Consider the following 21,049-nt stretch of genomic DNA (forward strand, 5'->3'; position numbering starts at 1 on the left):
ATTCATTTCAACTCCAACTCTACCATACCTCCAAAAGACCCATGTTTCTCCCATCTCCATTCACGTTGCCTTCTTCCTCATGCAGCCAACTCTCTCTCATCCTTCCAAACCCTCGAACGCTGCCCACGCATCCTCATTCATCACACCTGCAGGTAGTCACCTCTACGGTTTCCATTTACTTATACATCCGAACTTCCCTCCTCCAGCTCTAGCTCCTTTCTCACGTTGCTGCTCTCCTTCACGTGATTTCTTGCTTCCGCCGTCAAGCTGGCCATTCTTCCACGTTGCTTCCATTGTTACCCTCTCTCCACGTAGCCCTTTCACCCTTCACACTGCCACTTGTAGCTCCACGCATCCCCTGCACCTTTCATGCTGTCACTTTCAGCTCCACGCTTCCCACGCCTTCACCTGCAACAAACTCACTCCTCCTCACTAGTGAACAATTCCCTCTGCTATCGTATTCCTTCTTCTTCAAACGTTGTCCTAGTAGTCCCGCCTTTCTTCTGCCATCCTGCTCTTCTCTACCATCAAACACCTGCACAGCAAACAACATTAAATAAAAAACATTCGAATTCCCTTTCTTTTAATTTCAGTTTATGTACATGCGTTAAGTTACAAGTCAGGTATTAATTTCTAGATAGTTATTTTTTTTTTTAAGTTTAATTTTGTATAGTTAGTACTTTTAGCGTAGTTAGATTAGATTTTGATTTTAGTTAAATTACATTTTTTTATTTAGGTTTGGCTCTAGATTAATTTAGTTTTAGGTTAGCGTATTATTTTTAGGTATGTGTTAATATATAAAAAATTTGAAATAAAAAATTTGATTTTCATGTAATTTAGATTAGTTTCATATTTAATTTTTGAGTTAGGTTTTAGTTATATTTTAGTTTATTTTCTATTTTATTTAGTTAGATTTAGTTGTGTTTTGATTTTGACTTTAAAAATAATATTAAAAAATATATAAAATATATATATACATATAGATATAGATATAGATATAGATATATAAAAGGCATAAAAAAGTCTCTTTTAGTATTTTTTTTATTAGGCTTTAGTTTAGATTAAATTTTAATTTTAGTTTTGTTATATGTTAATTTTAAATTTAGAACCTTATAGCATAAAAATAATAAAAAATTAAAAATATAAAAAATCAAAAAAACATTTTGTTTCCTTTTTTTATTTTTGGGTTTGATTTTGATTTTATTAAAACCTAAAAAATATTAAAATAATAATAATAATAATAATAATAATAATAAAATATAAAAAATATAAAAAAAAAAAAAATTGAAAAAAGACTAATTGAAATCGAAAATTCTTTTCGATGTCTTTTTTCTGTTGTGGGATTAATATTTGTCATTTTTATATAGTTAAACATGCTTAACATTTTATATCTGAAGATTAGCTATATGAAAGTGGTAACTGGTTAGCATTTAAATTTTATGGTTATTTAAAGCTTTTGATCTTTTGAAGTTTAATTGTAAAGCTTTGTGCATCTATTGCATATCTTGCATCTAGTGAAATAAATCATTGCTTGGATTATATAATGCTTGTTACATGTTGGAAATTTTGTAAATATTTTCAAGCAATCATTAAATTACTTCATAAGCAGCAACAACTAATTAATTACTTGGTTTTCATTAACTCCATAAGGCATTGGTCTTAAGCATTTAAATATCTTATCAAATTCTAAACTCTATCAAGTGCTTGTTTCCCCCTGTTGTGTCTCCCAACCCAACTGGTTCCCAGTTGGTCTTCCTTTTTCCCATAGGGTCTAACCCCCTTAGCCTACTTCAAGGAGATGGCTTAAACGGAGGGTTCGGGGATCAGGGTGACAACCCCCATTTTGAGCGTTATCGCGCCGCCTGGACAATCTGTGCGAAAACAGGTTCCATCCTTGTGAAGCAGCAAGGCTATGATCTAGAGGATGGTGGTATATCGGGAAACAGGTGAAAATATATTGTCATAGTTTATACCTTCCTTCTGTGAGAAACCACAAGCGACAAAACGAGCCTTATACTTTTCTGCACTTCCATCAACTACATGATTTATCTTGTAAAGCCATTTTGAAGTGACAACTGCTTTGTCCTGGGGCCTGGGGACCACATCCCAAACATCAGTTTTCATAATGGACTCATATTCCTCGGTCATAGCATCCTTCCATACTTGATGCTTGACAGCATTTGTGAATGACGAAGGCTCATTTTGGATGATTGTGCTCATGATGGTCAGTTATCCGTGATACCTGTTTGGTTTCTTACTTTCACAGAAGGTTCCTCTGGGTGCAATGTGTCCTTCAACATCATCAAGTGTCCCCCTAAGCCATGAAGACCTGTTCCTAGAAGAGGAAGGTTGTTGAGGAGGAGGATCAATAGGATCCATAGGTTCTTCCACATCGAGCATGGTCTCATTTTCATTTTCCTTCGGTTCCCTGGTGTCAGCTTCTTTAGATCCCCTTAAAGTAGGAAGATTGTCTACTTTGCTAAGATCCATATCTTTGTCAAATGTGATATCGTGACTAATCTTGACTTCCCTTTGACCAACAACATAGATTCTATAGCCCTTAGTATTTTCACTATAGCCCACAAAGATTCCTTTCTTTCCGTATGCACCCAATTTATTCCTTTTCTCTTTTGGCACATGAAAATATACAGGGCTTCCAAAAATTATAAAATGAGACACGTCAGGTTTCTTACCGATGAACATTTCTTCAGGAGTATTGGAACCCAATGCTTGATGAGGGCATTGGTTTTGTACATATACGGCGGTATTGTTAATTTTAGGTATGTTCTATGCTAGAGCAATTTATTTCAATTTGTTTTCCATATTAGCAATCACATCAGCATAAAGTAAACTGCAGATAGAACATAAATATAAATCACAGAAGACAAGCCAAGACAAGAGGACACAAGATGTGGTGCTAGCCAGGGACAAACCCCAATGTGGGGAAACCCTTGATCAATTCTTCTTTTATGTTATTCAAAGTTTAGCAGAGAAAGAGATAGTACATTTACAACAGAAGTCAACACATTGACTTATCTAGATTTGAGCATATATCATCTCCTATAATGATGAGATCAGTTGAAGACATTCTGCATCAACTGATTCTCCAAGGTGACAGTGTCACCTATCGTAGTGCTGCCTTTCGTCCATTTGCTACACATAACTGTGTGACACCATCCTATACTATGACATGTGTTGAACCTTAATGACTAAGCTGCTCTTGTTTCCCTCATCATCATGCTGCTCATTATTTATCATGCCCACAGTTTCATTCATCATCATGCTGCCCTTGCTAATGTGCCCATCATGCATCATCATGTTGCCCTTGCTAATTTCATCATCGTGCCTTCCACTGAGATCATCATGATGCACATTCACAATAGTGCCATCGAGATCAAGCTTGTGAGATCATCTTTAATACCACCATTCACTGAGATATGAGAGTTATATCAAGATCAAGTAATGATCCTATAACTGTTATATAAGACTGGAACGAGATATATTATGAAATCATAGTGATTTGTCCTTCTATTTCAAACCCTAACCATTGTTGGCCATTATGTTGAGACAACTACAGGAATACCACCCGGATCTTCATCAATGGTATGCCAAGATTGCAATGTTGCTTCAATGATGACTAAGATCTGAGACCATAACCAGATAGTGAGGAGGCCAAAACTTCATGACCATTATAAAGATTACTGCGTATAGTTGTCTTTATGATCTGTGTGTAAGTGCCTTCATGAACAACGTTCTCCATGACTGCGTATGGACCTGCATATGAGAGTCTTAACTGCGGCTCTTACGTGTTTGGCTACGACTCTCACATTATCACTGTGGCTGCCTCTCATTGCGGCTTCATCTTATTGCGTCTCACTGTGGTTATGTCCGAGGCTATAAATAGCCCAAAACTCATATAAATACAACATCCTAATTTGAGACTTGATTTTCCAAATTGCTACTGCGGTTTACCATGACTATGGCACCCTTACACTTGACTACGGTTCCTACTGTTTCTTCCCTCTCCATCACTGCGGCTTTTTGTGGCTTGACACTTCATCACTGCAGCTTGATTGTGGCTCCCTTTACTACGGCCTTTACCCTTAACTGCAGCCTTCACCCTTGACCGCGGCCTTATCTCCAAACGGGTTCATTACCATGACTCCGGTTACCCTTACTGTGGTTATGGTCATACTTCTCTACGACTGTGGATAGACCCTTCCTCTTGCTGTGTATAGACTTCTCCATGACTGTTTCTAGGGCTTCTGTGTTTTAGATCTAGGGCCTCATTTTCAACTAGGGCATCATCTAGGCCAGCGTACTCTTTACTGTCTTTCCTTCTGCAAAAACCCAAGACGTGGAGAGAAGATCACATAAAGAGTGTGTCACTAATAACTCCAAATCTTGTCTTATTTATACTAAAAATGTAGAGGTTGAATAGACACGTCGGTTGGGCTTCTGAGCCTACTCAAGTTGTTGGCCGACTTGAAAATTTGATTTATAACATAAATAAATTCATAACTTCATAAATACTTATTGGAATTGGATGATCTTTAGATCAATCCTACACCTCTCGATGAGAGGGATCCAATAAAAATATCATCTGCCATAAATAACATGACCCACATGGAGTTTGGCCCTAGTTTCCAATTTTAACAGGTATTTGCAGCTTTAGCCCATAGAAACTTCGAAAGTCTTCGATCATGGAGCATAGCACAGACAACTTCCACAATTGTATGATTCTTCCTTTCTGCCACACCATTCTGCTCAGGAGTATATGGTGTAGTAGTCTCCCTCTTAATGCCAGCCTCTTTGCAAAAGTCATGAAACTCGTTGGATTCATATCCAGTCCCATTATCAATCCTTAAAGTCTTGATCTTCTTTTCGGTTTGATTCTCGATCAAGGCTTTGAAGTGCCGAAACCAGGAGAACACTTCATCCTTCTTTTTCAATAAGTATATTGAGAATAATCATCTGTAAAAGTGAGGTAATATAAATATCCTCCCAAGGAGTTCATAGGCATCATGTCGGATATGTCTAAGTGAACAAACTACAATATATCAGAGGTCTTGCTTTGGCTTGAGGGGAATGGTCCACTTTTGAGCTTTCCTTTGGCACATCCTAGACATACACCTTCTTACTCTAATCTGAACTCGGGCATCTCGGTTACCATTTTTCTCACATCAGGTAGAGCTTTATAATGAAGGTGAGCAAACTTTTGATGCCATATTTCGAATTGAAGAGATGTGTCACAAGACATGACACCCAACGGACTTCCTCTGACCTGATATAATGAATCAACTCGAAACCCAAGAGTAAAAGCACATTTAAAGTTATTTTTCCATACACGTACCTTGCCATCGCAGAAAGCCACCTTGTAGCCTTTGTCTTCCATTGCCAAAATGGACACCAGGTTCTTTTTGAGATCAGGTACATATAATACATCTTGTAAGTGGATTGTATTACCCTAATTCAATTGAAGAGTGACATTTCCTATGCCTTTCATAGGATATTTTGAATTATCTCCAAGAACAATTTCCAAGTTGGTTTCCTTCTCTATCAGATTATAGAGAGCTTCTTTGTAACCAGTGAAGTGCCTTGAGGCACCACTATCAATAGGCCAATTTCCCAGCCAGTCTGGGGAAGCAGTAGTAGATAGAGCTACTAGTAGATAATATTCATCTTTCTTATTGTTAACAGTGTTAGATTCATACCTGCAACTTCTTGCCTTCTTGAATGGTTGTCCTCTTCCTTGATTTCCGGCACTTCTTTTACCTTTGTCGTTTGACCTGCCATTCCTTTGATTTCCTTGAGAGGGATTTTGAGCATCATCCTGATGTGAGTCCCTTTTATCAGGGCACTCCCTTGCATAGGGACCCATTTTATTGCAATTGTAACATCATCATTTTCTTCCACCCTTTGTTCCAGTGTTTCCTTTGAATTTAGCCCTAGAATTGTTTCTTCTTTTAGTATGAGAAGAAAAGGCAGAGGGATGACCTTTGAGTATGGGCAATTCTTGCTCTTCCATCCTTATTTCTTCTTGAATGCATCTGGTCATTAGTTCCTCAAATCCAGGAATTATGTTATTATTGAGAAGAGTAGTCCTAAATATATACTATTCAGATGGCAGTCCTCCAAGAGTTGTGAGTGTCATTTCCCTGTCAAGAATTACTTCCCCAATAGATATGAGATCGTTCTTGATCTCAGTGATCCTTAAGAAATATGCTTGCATACTCTAATTATTTCCCTTCATAATTTCCTTCAGCTTATTTCTAAGAAACAAGACTTGATTTTGCATCATTAACTTTAAATAAACTGACCAGTCTATCATAGATTTCCTTGGAGGTGTTCAGCTCAGAAACATAGGCCACCAAACGCTTGTCGATAGAGTCCTGGATAATCTTCCTTGCTTTGACTTCTCCCTTGTGTTATAGACATTTTTGTGCCTTACAGCATGAAGCATGAAATGTCCATAATCTAAGGGATCCAAAGTCCCTAAACATGTTGTTCCTACCCCTAGAGGAACAAGGTCAGCAAACCACAGCACTGAATAAAAGTTCTCCACCTGAAAACACTAAAAAACAAGGCAATTATGGATCATGTCAACTGCTCCACTGAGCATCTGCGCTGAATGTCAAGTACTCCACTGTCTACCTGTGCTGAATGTCAACTGCAAAGAAGGCTACCTGCGCTGGGCGAGTTTGGACATGTGGCACAGTCATTCCTCAAGGTGTCAATGCCCAGGAAGCTTCCAAAATGACACTTGGATCAAGGAATTCGACTGGTGATGAGTAAGAGGGTCTAGGTCTCCAAGTGGAAGCAAGAACCTCCAAGTGGACTCAAGAACTGAAGAATAACTGAAGTGAGAGAGGACACTAGTCAACTCTCAAGCTGACTCATCCTTTCTCCAAAAATCCTATATATAGATCTCTCTCATGAGGTCTAGAGAGGCTGGAATCTTGTGAATGTAAAGAATTGCTGTTGGTTTGAGTTTAGAACTATTGGGTGATTTGCTTTGAAGGAGGTGAAGAGGAGATTTCTTTCTGCTGGGAAGGTGATGCTGGATTGGGCCTCTTATGGTTGTATCACTTCCTAAACTTTACTTCTTCCATTAATAAAGCATTTGAGGTTCTTCTATATGCATGTGTTTCAATGATGTATTGTTATGCTTGTGTATTTGATTTATTCTAATCCTTGAATCAATTATGAATGTATGCTTCTTGCAGTTTCCCTCTCTTGCCTTTTTGCAAGATCTTGGTGTAGATGGGCCAGTGAAAGAGCAAGGAGCTGGGAGCAAGCAGCAAGGAGAGAAGATTGGATCAACCATTAGCGAAAGACATCGGTTAGTGGATCTCTTTCTCCCCTATTTTACTTTCATAAAGAAGAAATCTTAGATAGCTTTTCTTTGATTGTTGCTGAGGTACTATCACCCTTAGAGTGGGATAGGGTCATTCCGTATTGGATACTTTTCCCAACAACAAATTGGCGACTCCACTGGGGATCGTATCTTGTTGGTTGTTTGTGTTTTTGCTATTCATTTCCTAAACACAGGGAGTACCGAATCGAACTGCATTTGGATCTTTCAAATGCAAAGTAGAGGGCAGCTACTCTAGCTCAGTTTCTGGGCATGTTTATGATTTGAAGAGCTGATCCACAAGGACTCTGAACAACTCTTAGTGATAGCTTTTCATCCTCCTTTTCACCCTTTAGTGTGTAGTTGATTGATAGCTTTTGATTTGGCCAAAAACTGTGGATTTTTGAGCAATCTTTAACCCGGAAACCAAGAGAAACGAGAGTTTCTCTCTTCATTGCAGGCACTGTGAAGGCAGTCTGTATTTCATCGCAGGTCCCGAAGGGGCTACCTGCGCTGAATGTCAAACTGACGGTGTACTACCTGCGCTGAACCAGTTTTGCCTTGTGCAACTGGGGTTCTCTGCTTTATGTTGCCCTGTTTTCATCCTTGTTTTTGCAGCCTGTTATCAGTCAATGTACCTATCTGAAACCACCTTTCTTTTCCACTATTCCGCCTCGGTTGTATAAAGAAACTGTATTTGTTCTTTGTGTATTTCTTACATCATTTGCAGTTTCCCATAACGAAAGTGAACTAGTCTTGTTGTGACCTCTTAGATCTAGACCTATGATAAGTGTCGTTTTGATCTTAAGAGTTAGTTTGTTTGCTGTTCATAGCTGATTGAGCTTTTGCTTTCGTCATATGGTTTGAATTTATGTATTTCTAGTGTTGAAACAAGTAAATCTTAAGGTGTCTTTTGATTTTGGACAAAAGCTTGTTTGCTTTCACTTGAAATTGAATTCAAAGTTATACAACAGCTTTCTTTTTGTATTACATCAACATTAAGAAAGAGAAAAGAAATACCTGCATTGTGCATGTGCATTTTGACAATTTGCATGTTGATTTAGGAAAAAGTGCATTAGTGTGTGCTCTATGATCTGTGTGAAAAGATGATGTCTTTCTTTTCCCTCAGTAGTTAAGATTTTCATAAGTTGAAAAGATTGAAAAAGCTTGCTTATCATCTTTAGACTGCATTTAGGAGTTGTACCATACATCTCGTGGTGATCCATAAAGGCAAACTACTAAACAAGATCAACCTTAAAATAAATTGAATTTACATAACAACGCTTTGAAACATAACGCAAACACATAGAGGTCTAAGCTAGAGACGTGTTCCGGCGTCGTTAAACGTGATATCTTAGCGTTGAGTGGTTGGGTGATTCCTCCACGGTGAAGCGATAAGTATCAATACGGACTTGTGCTCCCACGTACCGTCGTGTATATATTGGGATACCCCTATAGGAATAAAGCCTTTATCCATAGGAAGCCGTGTCGGCCGCCCTACTGATCGCAATGCAGTGAACACAACATTCACGAAGATCGACCACTCATACCGTAAAACGTATTCTGTGGTTTTGCGAAAAGTTTGGCACACCCTCTGCCTAGATCTCCAGAGTAGTTTCTTTTGGCCTTTTTCAAACTCTATAACTGAAAAAGTCCATCCGAGCATTTGTCACTTCGGGCTCGTTAAAACATCGAAGGAGACTAGAGTCATCTTTAGCTTTTTCTCGACTCTTAAAAAGTGAAAAAGCAAGTTGTGTATAAAGCGTCGTTATAAAATTTATTTTAAACGGAACATAATCACCTCCTATTCCTGCGTTGATCTGTAGGTTGAGAACATGGAATGCCCCAACCAAGGAATTCCACATGATGGAAATCCTAGTCCTTTCTCCTCTTGGGGAGAAGTTGGTGCGCCCCACATGGCCACATTGTCGCTTCCAGGACTGACGATTGGCCTGCCAATATGGCTATTCTCAACCAATGTAGTTCAGAACACCATGGTTCCTGAACAGTCGAGTCAACAGTTAGATCAGTCTAGAGCTGCCCACCAGCCTTCTACTTCCTATAACGCTTCTTCCAATCCTTCATCTTCGCAAGGTAGAGCCGGCAAAAGCCAAGCTCCCATGGAGAAGAAGGAGAAGAAGAAGAGAGAGAGGAAGAAGAAGGAGCCTAAGGCGACTGGGGGCAAGAAAAAGACATCTGACAAAAATCCACACACAGCACAGACCGGGCCTAAATCGCCATGTGTCATATGTAGAGGAGACCACTTCCATAGAGATTGTCCCTATATTCCCCGGATACTAAGGGACTGGTCCCCTCATTTGCACAATTCGGGAGCATCAACCTCTGATAGCCATGTTGAATGCTTACCGTCAACCAGCGAAAGTAAAGGTTCAAGACAAAGAGGGGGAGAAAGATCCCCCTGCAGACTGTGTGAAGGCGATCATGCCATCCACCGTTGTCCCTTCTTAGATGAAGCGAAGAGAGTTTTGGAAGATCGTCCGGTTTCACCGTTGAGACTTCCTCCTGGATATAAAAAACTCGTGCCAAGTCCTTCGTTGGTTAAGAATACAGCTGGCCCGCTCAAGTGGTCAGCTGAAGCGTCAGTCATTGAAAATGAACCTACTGAATCCAGACCGAACGAAAGTCCAAAGGTCGAAACGGCAGTTGACCCGGTTCTTCCTTCAGAAGTTTCATCTTCAAATGGCATCGTCACTGAAGATTCATCTTCAAATGACACCCTCGCTGAAGAGAATAAGGATGACACCATCCAGATTCTTTTCATCAACACAGACTCTGACGAGCATTAGGGCAATGCGCCCATTCCTTTATCGCAGGAAGGAACATCGTCAGGGTCATATCCGGCCGTGTATTCGGTCCCACCACCAAGCAACCTGGTCGTATCCTTTGATTGGAACCAACTAGGCAGACCCCGGTTACCAGCCAGTATACCATTCAGAATCATAGTCCAAATATACAGAATGGTAATGGCTGGCACTATCATTGATGAAGGGGCATCTGTGAGTATCCTTTCCTCTGTTGCTTGGAAAGCACTGGGTTCCCCGGCGCTTTTGCCTAAGATAAGAAATCTCTCGGGTTTCGATAAAGGAACCAGTCGACCATTAGGGATCCTCCCCAATGTGCCTGTTACATTGAAAGGGAAGACCGTTCAAATGAACGTGATGGTCGTTCAAGGACCCTTGGATTATAACCTACTCCTTGGACGAGACTATATATATTGCATGGGAGCAATAGTCTCCTCACTCTTTAGAGTAATGTGTTTTACATACGAAGGAAGAATGGTCAAGCTCGTAGACCAACTTTCATTTCCAGGATCACGCATCGCAAATAGTCACATACCAACCCTGAATGGTCTATTCAATCAAGAAATGTCTCCACCCCCAGTCCTCCTTCCCGATGAGTGTGAGTGATTCGGAAAGATGGGACTGGAACCCAAGGGGCATACATCCTGGTCTACTTCGGGCAGAAAAAACCCTGGGTATAAGGTAGAATTTCCGCGAGAGAATATGACTAGTCTATACCCCGTCCGTGGATGGAAGAGGGGTTGTTCTGGAATAGGATTCTTTTGTCAAGGTTCCATGTTTGACAAGAGTCATTCACCCTTGTCTATTTTGGTAGACAGTGCCGAGGAAATGTTTTGTTTGAAAGATTAACGAGACAATCTTTGGGTAACCAGAAAGAGGTAAGCCTCCCTCAATAACACCAATGTTTTGTCTTTGAGTAGTGTTCTTCTCTTGTCGCAAGTAGCTGCTCTCTTGTCGCAAGTAGTTGTTCTCTTGCGATCTTGCAAAAGATCTGTTAAAAGTTGGGCTGACGAGAAGACAAGTATCGCATAAGACCCGTTAAAAATAACGAGAAGACAAGTATCGTTAACATTAGACTAGCAAGACGACAAGTAGCTGTGAACACCCAAAGAAAAGCAGAGGTGGGAAGGAGGAGGGGCATCCTTGAAATTGTATTTTATACCTGGGGGCATGCAAACCTTTTGGAATTCAAGCTAAGAGCGGTTATTTATCTATTTTTTGGGTTAGCCGTTTCCGAACTTGCATAAAGAAAGGATATGGAGTAAAGCTTAGTGAAGATGAAACTCCTTAAAAAATAGAGATCTCACAGGGGACATTTCTTATCTTATGACTGGTATATCGAGCAGTTTTGGCATAAAGTTCATGCTCGTTAAAAAATAAACGCAAGATCCAAGCAGTTTTAACGCAGTCTTCATGCTCGTTAAAAAATAAATAAAAGCAGTGAGCAATGTTTCCCCCAGAGTTTAAGCTCATTTTTAAATAAAAAATGAACCTATTCCGGTAAATAACCTCTGTGATCGTAAATTTATCAGCCATAAAAAGCCTTGGTCGTGTTTTGCACCTGCCACCTCCACCGTCATTTGGCCGATCGTTCACCTCCATATGATTGTTTACCCATTTTGAGGAACAGCTGCGAAGAGTGATTTCACCTAGCCGTCCTTGTGACACTGTCATGATTGGAAAATTCCAACCTGTACCTGGAATCTGCTGCTATCCCTGTTTATCACTCGTTCCTCAAAAGACGAGTCTTCTTTGAGCTCTTTTCAACTGACTCATTAAATATGAAAAGTTTGCCGAGTTTTGGCCTTCCAGCTCGTTAAAGGACCGGAAGAGCTATCTCTCCTCTAGATTTTAATCTTTTTGGACCTGAGGGATTATTGCACAAAAAGGTCGAGCGCTTGTTTTATTCGGCTCGTTAAAGTTATCGAAAACTCATCCCTTTTGTATTGTTTTATACTTTTTCAGACTTAAGGGATTAGATGACGAAAAAGGAATTTTGGAGTTAACTTTATGTACCTTTTCAGACTCTCTAAAAATGAAAAAGACCGAGTTTTCCTTGTCGTTAGACTCGTTAAAATGATTAAATAGCGACAAACTTGTCTTTAGACGAGAACGAGTTTCCCTATCGCTAGGCTCGTTAAAACATAGCGATGGGATTGCCCGAAGGGCAGGTTATAGAACAAGCATATGTTATCCTCCTCAAGCTTGACAAAAATAAAGAGGTACTGGTCAGAAATGACTGGGGAAAAATTGGGAGAACCTCAAAGCTGTAATGGTAGCAAGTCGCTCTTGAACATGACACTTTTCCTCCGTATCACATCGGGTTGGGTTGTTTCATTCACCGGTCTCATCACCATGGTCTCGCCAAACCATCCACATTTGGGGTAATGCTACCGATCCATCGCATCAGTGTCGTTATATGTTCAAGAGATGTTGTTCAGAAAGAGTCAACCGTGTCCCATCCACTGCCATACATTATCCTTCATCCATCCATGATCGCCACCCTGAACCATATGTCACAGATTGTTTTCACCTCCATTAAAATCATTAGCTCCATTCCGTGTCACTGATGTGGGATTCATTAAGGCCCTCCTTTGACGGATCGCTTCTTGTCGACTTCAGCTTATTATCCAAGAAGTTGATCTAGGAACAACCCCCTCAGTACTTTGAAGCTTGCATGCCTCAATGGCAAGTTTCTCACTTCCGGCGACAGGTATACATCAATGACCTTCGACCGAAAGATTTTGCGTGGTGTTTGACACCAAGTCTTTTATTCACACCATGTGAATTGTACTGCAGTACCTTGAGGGTCATTATCATTATCGGTGATTCCTCTCGCGCTTGTTAATGGTTTACATCATTGACCGGTAATCAAGCGATGTCTTTCCATGTTCGACTTCAGCGCAATTCTCACATGGATCGACTTGTACTTAGAGTGAAGATCGAACGAGTTTGAAGACCTCGGATCTAGTTTCATCCATCCGGGCTGCGATAAATATTCAGGAAATATAAAGACATTTGACATGTACATCATTTCAGCAGATGATCATCCTACTCAAAGGATGATAATTTCAGTAGAGAATTATCAGTCTACCATCAGACGATCGTCTGTTCTATGTACCAAAATGAATTTATAAAGCTGAGCATGGGAATGCCCACCTCAACTAGATCATGAAAGCAAAATGAAAAATAATGTATTGTATTGTATTTTATTACAGATCACCTCTCAGCGATTGAATGAACTTCGGATCCTCCTGATAAAGCATTTCACCCGATAAACGACCTCATACTTTAGGGGGCAACTGTTATAGACATTTTTGTGCCTTACAGCATGAAGCATGAAATGTCCATAATCTAAGGGATCCAAAGTCCCTAAACATGTTGTTCCTACCCCTAGAGGAACAAGGTCAGCAAACCACAGCACTGAATAAAAGTTCTCCACCTGAAAAAACTCAAAAACAAGGCAATTATGGATCATGTCAACTGCTCCACTGAGCATCTGTGCTGAATGTCAAGTGCTCCGCTGTCTACCTGCACTGAATGTCAACTGCAAAGAAGGCTACCTGCGCTGGGCGAGTTTGGACATGTGGCACAGTCATTCCTCAAGGTGTCAATGCCCAGGAAGCTTCCAAAATGACACTTGGATCAAGGAATTCGACTGGTGATGAGTAAGAGGGTCTAGGTCTCCAAGTGGAAGCAAGAACCTCCAAGTGGACTCAAGAACTGAAGAATAACTGAAGTGAGAGAGGACACTAGTCAGCTCTCAAGCTGACTCATCCTTTCTCCAAAAATCCTATATATAGATCTCTCTCATGAGGTCTAGAGAGGCTGGAATCTTGTGAATGTAAAGAATTGTTGTTGGTTTGAGTTTAGAACTATTGGGTGATTTGCTTTGAAGGAGGTGAAGAGGAGATTTCTTTCTGCTGGGAAGGTGATGCTGGATTGGGCCTCTTATGGTTGTATCACTTCCTGAACTTTACTTCTTCCATTAATAAAGCATTTGAGGTTCTTCTATATGCATGTGTTTCAATGATGTATTGTTATGCTTGTGTATTTGATTTATTCTAATCCTTGAATCAATTATGAATGTATGCTTCTTGTAGTTTCCCTCTCTTGCCTTTTTGCAGAATCTTGGTGTAGCTGGGCCAGTGAAAGAGCAAGGAGCTGGGAGCAAGCAGCAAGGAGAGAAGATTGGATCAACCATTAGTGAAAGACGTCGGTTAGTGGATCTCTTTCTCCCCTATTTTACTTTCATAAAGAAGAAATCTTAGATAGATTTGCTTTGATTGTTGCTGAGGTACTATCACCCTTCGAGTGGGATAGGGTCATTCCGTATTGGATACTTTTCCCAACAACACCTTGGTCCATTTTTTCCTAGAAGCAGTGGATGCATTTGATGGAGGCTCAACAATTCCACCTCTCACATGGTACAACACTTCCTGTTCTTCTAATGTTAGATTGAGAGACATCTTCCATATATGATAGTCAGACTTTTCACGGAGTTTGTCTTTAGTAGGGCAATGTGTTAAGGACCCCATGATTTCTTTAAGATAGCCTTGCCAACCTTCTCTTCGGTGATTGCTCTTGCTATTGCTCTTGCTCTTGCTTGGGCTTTGTCTTCACCTCTGCTCTGATTCCATGTTAAATTATGTTATGTTATATGCTTAGTGCGGTTTACGTATTTTTCTTCTTATTAGACATAGATTAGCAATCACATATACATTAAGTAAAGTGCAGATAGAACATTAAATGATCAACAGAAAACAAGCCAAGACAAGAGACACAAGATGTAGTGGCTAGCAAGGGAAAAACCCCAATGCGGGGAAACCCTTTGATCAAAAATTCTTTTATCTTCAATAGTTCAGCAGAGAAAAATAGTACAAAATCTGAATTCTGTAATTTTATAATAGTAGCAGCAAACCCTAGATCAACAAAGTCAAACTTGGTCAAACTAATTGAAATTGACCTCTAAAATGGTTGGTCCATTTCTGGTCAACTTTTCCTCAAACAGCCTGAAGAAATAGCCCTTGAAAAGCCCTGAAAGTACAATCAATTTACAGATTTATGAAGTCAACTTGCAGCCCTAAACTACGGCAGTCAACACCAGCCAAACCAAAGGTCAGATCACCTCGGTTTTCATGCCAAAAGTTGTGGCCTGCCTAGGAGAGGCAACCACACCCAATCCACACTTTTGGATGGTCAATGTTTGGTCAACGATGGTCAAAGATATGACCTTCTTCCCTAGCGTTCTTCTTTCTGCGTCTTCCTTGCCCTAGGACGTCTTCCTTTTAGCCACACGTGTGAGAGAGAGAGAGAGGCTCCTTTTATGCGTAGGAGAGAGAGAGAAGATGAGTCAAAATGAATTGTACAAATGAGGAGGGGGATCCTTGTATTTATATGCAAACATTGAGGATGAATAGACGTGACTGTTGGGCTTCTCAACCTACATAAGTTTGCTGGCCGAACTTGACAATTTGTCCATAATCAAAATAAATTCATATCTCCATAAATACTTATCGGAATCGGATGATCTTTAGATCAATCCTACACCTCTCAATGAGAGGAATCTAGTAAAATTATCAGAAGCCATGAATAAGGTGATTGACATGGAGTTTGGCCCTAGTTGCCAATTTTAACACATAGTGGTGCAGTCAGGTCCACCATAATATCGCAATCGTAGTTTTTACTGTGACATCCATTTATGAATTGCAATATGAAAGTTCTGATATAGCAGATGCAATATTATAATAGGTCGTGTTATAATGGAGTAATCAGGTTCGTAATAATATTGTGATCAGATGTTTTAACATGACAAGGCTTTAAACACTTGCATATGGCGGATGCGATATTTATTTAAGATGTATTATAATGGTGCAGCGTGTCCACAATGTTATCTCAATCAACTATTTGCGGGACTTCGATTGGAACATGGATTAAAAACCGGCCTTAACGCCCATAGTTGACCGTGATCCAAGGGTTGACTATGAGATCGATGGCTAGGATTGAGTGCAGGACTACAGCCAAGATCAAGGAAGTCCGTACTTTCCTACCCCCACTCTTCTGATATCTTAACTCCACTGATACTCTACAATACTCCTCCGATATGTTAACTCCTCTGATATTTCTCCAGTATTTCATGTGATATTATTGTTAACTCCTCCGTTAACACTATTTATGCACCTCCGCCAATGTGTTCCTCTTTGCTTCTTGTTGCTAACAATGACCTCTTCCAATAGCTCTTCTTTGGCTACTCCTGTTCTTGACTTCCAATGGCTTCCAATGTCTTTCTAATGGCTTCCCTGATGGCTTTACTCCTTGGCTTCTTGCTTCTGTTTCTTCATGGATCTTCTCTACTTCTCCTTGGCTTCATATCATCATTTAGTATCCTAGAATATTTCCATATTGACATCAATGACAATCTAGATCAACACACCTGTCGTCGCATTAGTAGCCCAATGCGCCAAAGGAGTCCAGTTCAATTGGGTGCATTATCTCTATGGTGAGTTCCTTGCGAACTACCGCGAGGCACAGGAGCTCAGCAAGACTTTCCACTATGTGTGGCTCTTGCTATCTATTGTGCTGGTAGCATGGAAGCTGCCAGAGGACAGTCAATTCCCCTCGGTTGTGCTAAAGCTACAAGAAGCAGCAAAGTATGCTTCACTATGGGTGACCAAGGATGCACAGCGCATCAAGGACAACAAGATCTTCTGGATCTTGATGGAGATGAACATCCGCATGGCTATCAACTGTAAACTGTAATTATCTCCTACTATGTTTGCCAACCTGCAAGGCTATAGAGTTCAAGGCAATTTTTCACCATGTGTCGATCAGGGCGCGGAAGGACCCTGCACAGACATGGTATGACTTGCCTTACTTGGAAACGACAACGAAATTGATGCAGTTCTTAATCATTGGCCAGTAGAGTGGCACACTACATCAAACTTGGTGGTGGGGGCGAGTAAGTCCATTGTTCAGCACAAGAAGGAGGAGGTCAAGCTCAAGATGGCACAACTGGCCGAGAAGAGGAAGAAGGAGGCCTCTGAAAAAGCTTAGGCGAAGTGTGATGCTACTCAACAGACGAAGAAGCAAACACGTGGAACAGAGCAGGGCTCTGATAAAGGCGCGAGGTCGCCTTCACCTGAGATATAGGAAGAGACAAACGAGAAAACATAGTAGCATGGCGCGGACCCACAGGCGACTTTCGCCCGCATCAAGCATCCATGGTAACAAGAGAAAGGAGGGTCAAGGAAGAAATCCAAGGCCACTAAGACATCGTTGAAACCAATCACCTTCATAGAGGGCGATTTGCATGACATTGTTGACACAGTGCGAGATGTCACTATGGAGGCCCTAAAGCAGTTTGAGCAGCAACAACAACTAATATTGGGGGCCATCTAGATGTTGGGTGCAAAAAGGTATCTTTTAAAACTCCTAATTGCCTCACATTAATTATCAACCCAAGCAAGTCCTCTTATTTCAAGAGTGTACACAATATGTGCACGCTATAATCCCAGAGAGTAATGTTTCTTAAATTGCAGTATAGATCTTTCAAATACAAGAGTAAATGGATGCTTTTAATAAATCCCAATTGCAATTAAAGAAAACTTAATCCTCTAATGAAATCAAATCATACATTCATCAAAGTAACAACAATCATCAGTCAAGGATACAATAGTGATAACTCATTCCTCTTTTAACTAATTTAATCTAAATCAAACACAATCCTCAATAACCAATACAAATAGCAAATGATCCCAATCTGAGAGCTTTGACAGCAATAGTCAATGTTCTTTACAGTTGATAATCTTAACCAGAATATGGAATTGAATGACTGAATATGAAATAACAATAAACTAAATCAAGAACACTACTACAAATTACACAAAGCAGAACGATTTTGTTAATACTGGAAAGTAAGAAACAACAAAGCGATACAATTGTAGAAAGTAGAAATTCAATCAAACCATCACACTACGGAAATTAGAAATTCATGATACAGGAACAGCAAGTGAATCCACCAAGGGCCGGGCCCTTAGTCGCCAATGAACATCGCCGAATTACTTCATTAGATGGGAAGGAATAGCGATTGCTTTTATATATTAATCATTTCAAAATCGTTATAGCCAATTCGTGCTCTGCTTCAATAGCGAGAGTCAATGATAAACATTACAATTCGGAATAATAATACTCTCTCCCTCTCCTCTTATCCTATCCTATCTATCTCTATTCTAAAAATCCATCTAATTCTCCACTCATAATTCCCCTTGCTTTGATCTCTGTTTTCATTTAAATACACAGAGAGCAGAGAGCATTTACAACAGAGATTATTACAATGTGATTCCCATTAAAAAATTGGATTTTTCACAACAAATTGACCAATAAGATCATATCTTAAATATCTTTCCATTAACATTCAACAGGAATAGGTCGAATTTGGTGTTGTAGCTAAGATAATTTGGAAACCGGCCACAACAGCGAATCTGAGAAAAATGTCTTCAAAGAACCTTATATTTCTCTTAATACAGACTGAATTTGGGAAAAATTCCCATTACAAAACTAACTTGGCCCATTCTAGACAAAACCCATGTTTCAGATTTTCCAGATTCTTCTCCATTTGCCCAAAACGTCCAATGCAAGATTGACACTTCTTATTCCAACGAATTTTTGAGTTGGAATATTTAATGATGAGTTGGAGATCAAATATTCAATATGGAAAATATCTTGGAGGCTAAAATGGTGAAAAAATTTATTAATAAACCATCATTGGTAAAATCATGCATAATAATCAATTTATTAAAAATAAAGGAGAAGAAATAATAATTATCCATAAGAGCATAAATAATTATAGAATGGAATTATATGATAAATCATGATAAATGACATGATAAAGAAGAGTAGAAATAGATGAAATAGGTGTTAAAAAGTGATAATAATAATGACGTATTAACGGCCCAACACCAGACAGGTCTACAGGAGCTACAGACCTGCGCATCACAGGCTGGCATGGTGTCCACCAACCTCACTATTAGCACTTCATAAGCTATCGATATGCTACACGTGAGAGTCTCGAGCACGATAGTTCTAACCAATGGAGCAGTGACCATGGAGAACGAAGCTAATAGGACCACTGTCAGCGCCCTCAAGGGATTAGGGTTGAATCTGGCAGCGCTCCCTGGTGAGGTGCTCCACCTATTGCAGGATGGAGTGATCATGGAGCTGAGGACCCATGAACATCACACTCTACAGGTGATCAGTGAGCAACAGATTAACAATTAGTAGATGGCCCTATAGGGAGACTCTGCCATCATTGTCGTGATCGAGGTAACCAACCAAAATAAGCATATTATTTAGGTCATGGAAGAGGCATGCTGAATGGTCCCATATTTGGCCATTCCTGAGGACGAATTGGTCGAGGTGCGCATTTGCAAGCTTGCTACAGGGGTCATGACGATCGCACAGAGATGGCTAGGGTTCAGCTGGAGTTGAACCTTATATTATTGAATTACAGTTGAAGGCCTAGCCTTCAACTCTGCCATAAGTAAAGGAGAAGCATGCAACCATTGTCATAGAGGAAATAGCGGCAGTCGATAGTGCAGTAGCAGACTGCACACAACTTTTTGAACAGTCGTTTGAGGTCCTGACAAGCCTGCAGGAGGACCCTAATGTACAGCAGCTAGAGACAGAAACGTGATAATTGCAGTAGTGCTATGACGAGGTAAAAGGCACAGCATGAACTTTCGTGCTCACTTTGAGACTAGCAAAGATGTAGGAGGCCAAGCAATTGAAAGAACATGTAGATGTCACACAACACAAGGAGGCGGTGCTAAAGGCGTGCTTGAAGCCCTGGTTGGATGAGGCTTATGGGTTCACAACCTCTATTGAAGTAAAGCTTGTGACTCTGCAAGAAACTCAGCAGAAGCTTCAAGCCGACAGTTTAGGATCAGTGACCGAGCAGATCGTCGAAGAAGCAAAGTAGGCAACTGCACAATGCACTGTCGAGGTTGCGGTCATATAGGTTAAGCTGGGAAGTCTTCACACTAAGATCTCTGCACCTACAGAGTGACTAGAGGGCAAGTCACAATGTTTGTGTTGGGGACCTGTTGGGAATGGGATCCCCCAAGGACAGTTTTGGGGCTAAAATCCAGTGCTTTGGGTCAATTTTGTAATAAAGTATTAAAGTCTCTGCATTTTTTGGTCATAGAGCATGAAGGTTTCATAAGTCATGAAGGGTTGTCTGCCCTTATTTTGTAAAGTGTAAATTCGCCTTGTATAAAAAGAGCTAAGTAAGCTCTAAGAGGTCTTAAGTCTTAAGTTTGGGTAGTTAAGAAGGCAAGTCTTGGAGTCTTGGTATAGAAGTCTAAGTTTCGAGTCTTAGCATAGGTAGAGGCTCTGGAGTTGAGTGCGCAGAGGCCTACGGTGGAAGTCTGCAACTGAGTGTGCGGACCCCTATAGCTATGTGCGCAGGGAAGATAGAGTCTGTAATAATTTGGAGATATCAATAAAGAGAAGAATTCTACAAATTCTGTGTCTTTATTTCCTATTAATGCATCTGGTTATATTGCATTTTGGGTTTAATTTACAATGTTTGTGTAATGCATGAATATATGTGATTATATTGGGTAAATGAACACAAGTAAGAATATCATATTACGTGGAGCTAATTGTGAATGTTTAGTAAGATAAGTAAAACACTTAAGATAACTTGGGAACCTGTAAAATACATTATCATAGCCATGCGAAAGTACCTGGACCATAGGTTAGGGCTGAGCGAAGTTCAATCGCACTCCTTTGCGAAGGTACTGAAGGGCGAAATAAAGGGCTAGACTAAGAGAGCCCTAGAACTTAATGACCTGTGCAAAAGCAGTAATAGAGG

This window comes from Pinus tabuliformis, chromosome 5_2, assembly GCF_031772625.1.
Source record: "Pinus tabuliformis cultivar Carrire ecotype Pingquan chromosome 5_2, CPIR1, whole genome shotgun sequence".
NCBI lineage: Eukaryota > Viridiplantae > Streptophyta > Pinopsida > Pinales > Pinaceae > Pinus > Pinus tabuliformis.